Raw genomic sequence first — 9,909 nt, forward strand, 5'->3', positions numbered from 1 at the left:
AAGCCTTACTCCAACAATTACAAACAGCCATTGTTACTATTATTAGCAGTATTTTCTATGATTAAGCTGGAAGCGCAGGCCTGAGATGTATTGCGGAGTGCCGGCAGCGAGAGTGGCTGCAAAGGGTGCAAGGGAGAGGTGTGGCTTTGGGAGTCAGGTAGGCCTAAGTGAGCATGCCCGCCTCCTTCCTCCAGCATCACCTTAGGAAGGCTACACCATCTCTCCTGGTCTCTGCTTTCTCATTTACAAGGTGGGGCTTTTGAGGGAAGACCGCAAGGATCAAATGGAGCAATGCAATGTCCATCAAAGGAGGGCCTCGGTCCTCTCTCGGTCACTCAGTGTGTATTTACGGAGCACTTGCTTTGGAACACTTGCTACTGGCTGCACAGGCTCCTGGGCACTGGATATTCAACAGTGGACAAAAGCCACTGTGGAACAGATGGTCTAAATCAGCAGCTCTCAACCTGTGACCCTTTGTGGGTGGAATGACCCCTTCACAGGGGTCACCTAAGACTATCGGAAATAGCAGATATTTATGCTACAATGTGTAAACGGTAGCAAAATTACAGTTATGAAGTAGCAAAAATGCTTTTGTGGTTTGAGGTCACCACTACATAAGAAATGGTATTACAGGGTCGACGCATTAGGAAGGTTGAGAACCACGGCTCTAGATAGAGCATAGTTATTTGGTGTACGGGTTATTTTTTTTTAAAATATTTATTTATTTATTATGTATACAGTATTCTTCCTATGTGTATGCCTGAAGACCAGAAGAGGCCACCAGACCTCACTACAGATGGTTATGAGCCACCATGTGGTTGCTGGGAATTGAACTCAGGACCTTTGGAAGAGCAAGGCAATGCTCTTAACCGCTGAGCCATCTCTCCAGCCCCACGGGTTATTTTGTTATGTGACACCAGCTTGACCACACTATCAGTAGCACAACTGTGATCAGAATGTTCCTTTGTTGAGGTACCCCATGACCAAGACCACAAACACCTACCCCCAAACCAGTACATACCACTACGACCACCACTGTCATAACCACCACCATCTCCATCACCAACACAATTTACGCCATAACAGCTGTCTCTGCGAATCCTAGCGCTGCCATGGTCTTCTCACCCCACATCCCCCAAGTCATCATGACCCTGACTGCGGTGAGAGTTAGCCTGCATTGTCAACTCAACTAGATTTAGAAAGACTGAGGCACATCCCTGGCTGTTTCTATGAGGGTTTTTCCAGAAAACTTTAACTGAGGAAGGTAGGAAGCCACCGTAAACACGGTGGCATCTCATGGTAGGGGTCCCACACTGAGTTTGAAGGAAAGCCAGGGAAGCACCTGCATTCCTGGTTCCTGCTGTGATGTGAGCAGCCCCCTCATGTTTCCTCTTCTGTGCCGTGGTGGCTTGGATGAGACATCCCTCACAAGCCACAGGTGTTTTAATACTTAGGGACTTTTAAGTGTTTTAGGTCCTCAATCGGTGGCTGTTTGGGGAGGATGAAGAGGTGCAGCCTTGTTAGAGGAGGTGTGTCACTGGGGATAGGCTAGGACTTCGAAAACCTTCCATCATGGTCGTCAGTGAGCCCTCCCTGCTTCCTGTTTGTGTATCTGAACCGTGAGTTCTCAGCTACAGCCACAGCATCGTGCCATGCCTGACTGCCTGCTGCCATGCTCCCCACTGAGATGGTGCTGGACTCCTCACCCTCTGGGACTATAAGACCCCAATAAACCCTTCCTTCTAGATGTTGCCTTGATCATGGTCCTTCTTAGTTTGCTTTGTTAGAAAAGTAACTAATTAGCCATCGTCACCATCATTCATCACAGACAGTCTTACCAAATCCAGTACTATATGAACACTGCTGCCCACACTCATGACCATTGCCCTGACCGTCATAGAACCACCTCTACAGACTCTAGTGCCACCATGACCGTTATCATCAAAACCACCTCTATTTATCCCTTAGAGCCATTGCCTTACTGAACCAAACTCCCATGTGACCGTGACTCCTGGCCCCAAACTAAGTAGTTTTCAACTGTAAGTGGTCCTGTCCCAGAGTCCACATGACGTACTTTCTTCTCAGCCCTCCTTTCCTGGTCACTGAGAGCTGGAGCATGGGAGAGACGACTATGAAGAGATGGCCAGCTTGGCAGCACCAAGTTTTCCAGCAGGGTCTTCTAGAGCTGCCTCCTGCGATAAAGCTGCTGCTTTGTTTTACAGTGGCAAAGGACTCAGCACGGCTCCACGTGCCCACGTGCTGCAGCTGTGAGCCAACCTAAAGCCACAAACTCCTTCCTTGCAGACACTGAGCATGCCCAGTTCCAGAGTCTTTCTATAGGCCAGGAGATGCGCGCAACTATCTCTCATGCTCCATTTGCCGTCTCGGGAAGGCACCCCTGGAATCGAAGTGTCTGAGACTTGAAGAGGTGAAGCCACCTGCCTCAGGAGGAAGTAGTGGCGCCATTGCTCTGAGTTTCTGCTCTGCACAGAGCACCACATGGTCACACCTTTCCCCACTAACATCCTGATCCCAGGTTACTCCTCCCCTTCATCCCGGCTTCCCTGCCTTTACCCTCTAGACAGCTGCTAGGGGGCCTGGGAGAAAGGACCTCCATCTCAGAGGGACTGAGTCCTAATCTCCAGGTCCCTGGCTGCTCCCTTTTGGTGTGCACAGCACAATACAGGCTTAGAGGCTTAGTGGGACGGACATTAGAGGGGCACACGGTGCCAGAGAGGAGGGGTGAACTCTGCCAACTCCCACCTTCCTTGACCCAAGAGAATGAATTCCTTCTGATTCTTCGGTCCTATGTTCGACCAGAGATGGGGTGGCGGGAGGTGGACCAAGGAAAGGAAAAGAAGAAGAGCTAGGCCTTTCCAGCATAGAGCATCTACCCTGGGCAGGGCAGACAGCCAGGGGCAAGGTAAGTGAAACTCCCGCCCCCTGAGGAGTTGGCCTGGTGGCTTTGAACCTGATGTCCTGATTGAGACACAAGGGTGGAGCCTATTTGACGAGGGGCCGGTGGGGTCCGGAGATTGCTTTGGGATGATTGAGTTCTGATTCTAGCTGAATTTGGTAGTAAGGGAAATGGGAAGAGACAGCAATTTTGGAGTCCAGTTAGATTAACTTGAGCATCACAATGGACCTTTTCCACAGTGCCCTTCCTTCTCCACTGCCTGTTCAAGCATGGAAGCTACTGCCATCTCCCTGCCTGAGCTCTGCTCCGTAGCAGCCACATCTAACCCACATTCACCAGCCTTTGCTGACTGTGAGCCCGACATAAGGGTGCCCCAAGAGCACTGCTAGCAGCTCTTCCTTTAACAGGATGGTTACATGGGGCAAAGGTTTCTGGATTGAGCACTTTTCCTGTGAAGATCTGGGCCATACCCAGGAGACTTGCTCAGTTCACTCAGACACAGGTACGGGGACAAGCTTTCCTCAAGGGGTCCTGTCTTGAGGTGAATGGAGAGTACCAGGATCTACAGTAAAGGCATGTGGGACAAATGCTGGGGCTTGGGGCTTAGAGTAGCCTCTCTTCCGTGACTTCAGGGGCCACCAGTCAGTGGCCCAGTCTCTCTCCTCTCTGAGTACAACCTTCCTCTAGGAAGAGCCTCTCAGCTCCCCACTGTGATCCTCTTAGCCTCCATGGGCCTCCCAGCTGCCCCACAATTAAAAAATGGGCTTTGGTGTAGCTGTTTGTTTTTATATTAGTTTTTTAATTTAAAAAACATTCTTACATGTATGAGTGTCTGCATGTATGTATGTGTACCACATACATGTCTGGTGCCTAAAGAGGTCAGAAGACGGTAAAGAGTCCCCTGGAACCGGAGTTAATGGCAGTTATGAGCTGCCATGTAGGTACTGGAAAACGAACCTGAGTCCTCTGCAAAAACGAAAACAAAAGGTGCCCTTAACCAGTGAGCCATCTTTCCAGCCTTTGGTTGAGATGGTGTCTCACGAATCTCAGGCTGGTCCTGAACTTGTTCTGTAGCTGAGATGACCTTCAACTTCTGATCCTCCTGCCCATCTCTCAAGTGCTAACACTTGGCCTGCGACATCATGTCCAGTTTATGAGGTACTGTAAGGTTGAACCCTGGGCTTTGAGCATGCTAGGCAAGTACCTAACCAACTGAACTTCATCACCAGCCTAGACTTGATTCCTTGTTTGGTTTATTTGAAACAGGGTCAAACTCAGCATGTAGCCAGGACACTGAACTCCTGATCCTCCCACCTTTAAGGCCCATGAGCTGGGACTACAGGTGTGTGCCGTAATAGCTAGTTACATTCAGTCTTTTCTTCCTATCCTATGTTCAAGGCCAGGCAAGACGGTCTAAAGAACAATGAAGTCAAGCTATTCCACAGCTAGAACATCATGAAGACAGTATGTAGGAAAAGAACATGAATAGTCAGAGGCCCAAGTGCCAGTCGGTGCACTTGATGCGTAGCGATGAGCCCATCCCTTCCTTGCTCTGAGCCTCAGTGTCCTCGTCCACTGTGGAGGCGTAAGATCAGAGCCTGACAGAATGAGCCATCAGGGAAACAGTGTGGGTGAGTGTGCTTTGAAAGTCAGGGGGGCCGGAAAGATGCCAATTAGTCTCGTATTCGATGCCGCTATTGAGGGTGGCTTCTAGCTAGAAACCGGATGAGGGGTAAGATGACATTTCAACACTGGAGACTGGGTCCAGGGTCCTTCCTGCTGTAGATAAGAGCCAGAGCTGTGGCGGGCCTCTGGCTTCGGGGAATTTCCCACGGGAATTGGTGGAGGAGGAGACGTCCCAGGCCCAAGCTTATCTTCACTCTGCTTTGCTAGCCCCGATGTCTGGGAAGTGGGGTCAAGTGCAATTGTCTGGGTTGGTTTCCAGCAGGGGAGGGCAAAGGGCACTGATGCAGAGTCTGGACAAAGTCATGTCTGCTGTGTCTGTGGCCTACAGAGAGAAGACTCCCTCTGATGGCCAGGAAGGAGGTTGCTGCAGGATTGCTTTCCAGGCCCATGTGTTAGGAGATGGACTCTGTTCAGAACCACAAATCCCAAGAAGGGGGATGAAGGAGAGGGACTTTTGGGGACCCAAAACCAGAGGCACCAGATCTTCCCAGAGAGTCTCTCTCTGCAGGTAGCAATCCACCACCTTCCTGAGAGGAGGGAAAGAAGGCTGCAGGAAACACCAATCTCTTGTTCTGGGGTCCCTGGGAGCACCTGGTTGGTCCAGACTGTGGAGAGGAACTGCCTGATGCTGCTGTCCCCTCTACTGCGCAGGGCCACAGCCATGGCCTTGTTGATCTTCTCATTCTAGGGGTTTCTCCCAACCAGACAGCAGTGTATAACTGGGATGGAGACATGGCATTCAGTTACACATTTTAAGCTGGCAGACAGATTTCAGGGAAGTGAAAAGCCAGCCCAGAGGTAGCTACAACTGGGGAAGTGGGAGCCCAGCGGCACCCATGGCAGGTTCCATATTCTTCAGTGGGAGGGCTACAGAGAAGGGAGTAATGGGTTTCAGCGGCCTGTGAGGAGGCCTCGCCCAGTTCCCTGGGACCTAGAGGTCATAGCCGCGCCCCTCCAGCCCTATTTTTCTACCTGTGACAAGAGGAAAAAAGTCCTTCCTACACTGTCCTTGCTCCAGTGCCAGGAAGTCAGGTTCTCATCCAGTCTGCTGGGTGCCCCAGAAGTGGAGGGAGGGGCCCTGGAGGAACCACCAGATGAGGAAATGCTGAGTTGACACTCAGAGCCTAGCCACCTGGCTGTGGGCAAGTGTATTCATCCCTAGCCCTCCCCTCCAGACCCAAGCTCAGCTCAGAAATGCCTTCACAGCCCATTCCTGGGCTCCCCCACTCAGCTGGAAACTCTTAAGCAAAAAGGTCGTCAAGATGATTAAATGCGAACAGATTTTCAGCTCTTTTTCCACTTTAATTAAAAATGTGTTCTCAGTTCAGAGGAAGCCAGAGACGAAGGAGCAGCTCCCCAAAGGCCACTGGGCTGAAAAGTGAGGGAAAAACACTCAGGTGTCTGAGGTTGGCCCTCAGTGAGGTCAGGGGACTAGCGTAGCCCTGTCATGTGTCCACAAGGTCTGCACAGAAAGTACAGCCCGGACGTCAGTGGACGTGAGACGTTGAAATAACACAGGTGGTAGCTGGGCAAGTCAACATCCTGGAACTAGTCCAAGCTGGAGTGGGAAAGAGAAGAAATTTTATTTATATACCTGCACTGCTGGGGAGTTGCCAGTGCAGGGAAGGGGACTAGACACTGGAGTCTGATAGAGAATTCAGTAAAGAAAGCAGAGGAGGAACTAACTCCCCACACAGCACAGGGGTGGTCCAGGATGCCAATGTACCTTACCCATGGTAGCTGAAAAACACGGGAGCCTGCAGAAACAGTGGGAGCCAGCGACTTCAGGAGATTTAGGGTGCTAGTATGGGAGCGGCAGGTGCCTAGGAGAGGGGCCCTGCTAGGCAGGTGGCTGAGGCTATAGCCAGGACTTGATGTTCAGTCACTGGGGCTTTGTTAACAGAGTGGAGGGTGGATAAAGCCCCCACCATTGTCTTCTCCTCCTTCCTTCTCTTGGGACCTGCAGCTCCAGGAGAAGAGGGAGAAGGAGAGGTGGGAAGGGATTTTGTAGGGACACCTGAGAACATCCGCAGGGGGAGGAGGGAAGGCGGGGGCAGGGAGCTGGCACCGGCTACTGGAACAGCGTAGCCTGCAGCCCTCGGTCGCAGATCCTGTTTCCGGTCTGGCTTCAGCCCTTGGCAGGCCCTGCCGTGGAGCTTCCCTGGGAGAGAAGAAGACAGGACGATAGTGTTTGAAGTTGCTCTCCATGTTCTGATCGCCTCGTTGCTCTGCAGGACAGAGGCCTCCTACCATTTCCTGGTCCTGCACCGGGTGGTCCCACCTGCACCCTCTTGGGATGGGGAGCCTTTCCTTGTTACTGCTTTGGTGAACCACGATGGTGTTCCTGAGTTCCGCTAGCTCCCAGGCAAGTTCCTATCCTCGCTCTCCACAGAGGGATGCTCAGACCCTTCAGAATCCAGCCTGGCATCTTTCCACATCAGTCTTGGTCTGATACCATTCGACGGTTCCAGCAGCCAAACTTAGGGGCCACCAAGAGAGCAAAGCCACCAACTCAGCCAAGCTCAGAAGAGGCAACTGGACCCTGAGCAGGGAGGGAGCACAGGTGTTCCTAGCAGAGGGAGACCATTTGAAACTTTGACATGGAACAGGGGTGTAGGGACAGGAACCCTATCTAAAAATGTAAGGATCAGTTTGTGGACAGCCTGAGGATGAAGGAGCAATGGGTAGCGATGGAGCCAGCCAGACAAACCGGGACAGACTCTTAGAGTCCTGGCCCCTTGCAGGTGATGAGATGCCCTCTACCTCTGGGAAAGCCTTTCTGACCCAAGCCAAAACCTCCTGCTTCCCCAATAAGAGTGGCTGGTGGTCCTTCCCTGACCTTGACTGGTTCCTGTCACCTGCATTTTTCCATCTCTGTTTTGGAGGAAGGGACCTGTAGCCTCCCTTGCCCTGCACCTTCATTGCCTGGTACAAGGTGGACCAGTAGCCTGAGATCCGGACTCCTGACAGCCTCTGAGTCCCCAGTGGTTCCTGCCCTTGGCCTTCCCTCATTCGGTTGTTCCACTTTTAGAGAACCCAGGGGCTCCTCAGCAGGCAGCAGCCTATTTTGCCAGGATCCACATAGAGCAGCGCCTGGCACCGTCCTGGTGATGCGGGAAGCGGGTCTCTGTTGGCGGGCACCGTGGTGCCCGGAACTCGCTATTCCTCCCCAGTGTTAATTATCAAAATTAACAGAACACTATAAATAACTCAACTCGGAGATTCAAAGAGCCTCGCTTCTAATTAATTCATTTCCAATCAAGACACTTCTACGCCCCCCTACCCTAGAATCCGAGGGACAGAAACCTCATTCTGCAGCTTTTTAAAATATCGACCCCCGATAAGCTGTCCCCCTTACTACTCCTGAGAGCCAAGAGCCCAGAGAAGAGAGAGGGGGAGGGAAAAAATCAGCCTGCTTTCTTGGAAGGGGGGAGCCTATAAATAACCACGTATTGGTGCATTTGATGGACGACATTCTCATGGAGATTGGCTTTTGCTGGGCTGAGGAGACGTGGGGGGTGGGGGTAGGGTGGCTGAGACTTCCATCTGCCGCCTCGTTTACTGGGCAATAAATTTTAAAGCAAGACTGTGAGTGCCGTCCAAGGCCTTCGTGCTGGCTAGAGCTAGGGAGACTGATCGATGGAGGGGGAGGGGGATAGAGAAAGCCAGTTCTGGAATAAATGTGGGGAGGGGGAGAGGAGCGGAGGGAGGGGGTGGTCATGGAAAGAGTGACAGGGAAGGGGGAGGGCTTTTTCTAGTCTCACCTTGCCAGGCACCTAATGGCTGCCCTAGAACCCTCTACCCTGACTTATATCTAGCTACTTCTCGTCTAAGACTTCCATAGGTTGTGGGTGTCCTTTGAGAGACTAGGCTATGGAGTGAGCTCAGGGCCAGTCTGAAATAGAGAGGAGAGGGGAAGGAAAGGCAGGGAAGAGGAGGAGGAAGAGGAGGATCCCAGGAGAAATGGCTCAGGGGACAAAGTACTTCATCCTACAAGCTTAAGGACCAGGGTTCACGCCCCTCAAAGGGACAGAAGCAGGGCAGATGGCAGCTACCCTTAGGAGACAGAGCCAGGGATCCCCAGGCAGACTGGCTAGCTAGACTGGTTGAGTTGGTGAAAGCCCTGGGCTGCATAAAATGGGAAACAACTGAGGAAGACTTCTGGGATCTTATGTCAACTTCAAGCCTCCACATGTACACGCCCACATGTGAACATGCATACACACCTGCACAGAGTGTACACACACATGCGTGCACACACATACACACATGCATGCATGCACACACATAATTGTCATTGCTATCATCAGAAACAGGGCCGTGCCCATCCTGGCGGAGCACTGACTCCTCTGTCTCTGCCCTCACTGTGCTCTAAGTAGGAGTCAGAAGAGCCTTAGTCTGGTCACCTCAGTAAGTCACTAGCTGGGAGTCCCTCAAGACGAGGCTTTGTTCCTTATGGCAGGGCAGGTGCCCATTCAGTGGGAATCCCTCTGGGGTCAGTATCAGTGAGGAGCCATTCTAGCCCTTCTCAGACCACAGAGGTCCTTCATGGACAGGTTTCTGAGGGAATAAGAGACTGACCACCTGTGGCCCTGAGAGCCTGAGAGGCCAGCTCCAGCCTCAGGCCTACCTTGTCCCTCCCATCTCAGCTGCAGCTGACCCAAGTGGGGAGAGTGGTCATTTCTCGTGTGTGTCCTATCTGAGGCTTAGTTGAGAGTAAGTAGTTTGGTAAGATGGGGCTGAAGCAGGGGCTGCCTGGAGCCAGCCCCTGGGCAATCTGATCTGCATTAGCCTTCTCTGCTTCTCATTACTGCAGCCAGGCGGCTTCGGAAACATGTCATTTCCCCTCAGCTTTCCTCTCCTTCCTCTGCCTTTTGAGGTCCCTGTTCCATCCCTGACTTCCTTGGAGACCCCCTGCCTCCTCTAGTAGGCTAGTAACAGTAGCAGGAAGCCACCCAAACACCGGGGCCAATGGTGTAGACCTCAGTCTCAGCCCGACTCGGCCTCAGCAAGAGGCACCCAATTTTGCTACTAAGCAAAACTAACTCTTCCTCCCTTCACCCCATCTTTCTTGGGTGCCCCTCATTTATCCTCTGAGAAGAAGGGCTGATGACTTCTCCCTCTCCCCATCTTCTCCAGAGATCCCTGAGATCTCTACAGCATTCAGCTTTGCTCCACGGAGGGCAACAGACAGTGAATGAGCTGTGTAGCCATCAAGTGTAAGAGTGATGAAGGCGAGGTCTAGGTGTAATAGAACTCAGGTGGAGAAGGGACTGGAAGCCCAGGCTGTTCACAGGAGTCTGCTC

This window comes from Chionomys nivalis, chromosome 7, assembly GCF_950005125.1.
Source record: "Chionomys nivalis chromosome 7, mChiNiv1.1, whole genome shotgun sequence".
Lineage (NCBI taxonomy): Eukaryota > Metazoa > Chordata > Mammalia > Rodentia > Cricetidae > Chionomys > Chionomys nivalis.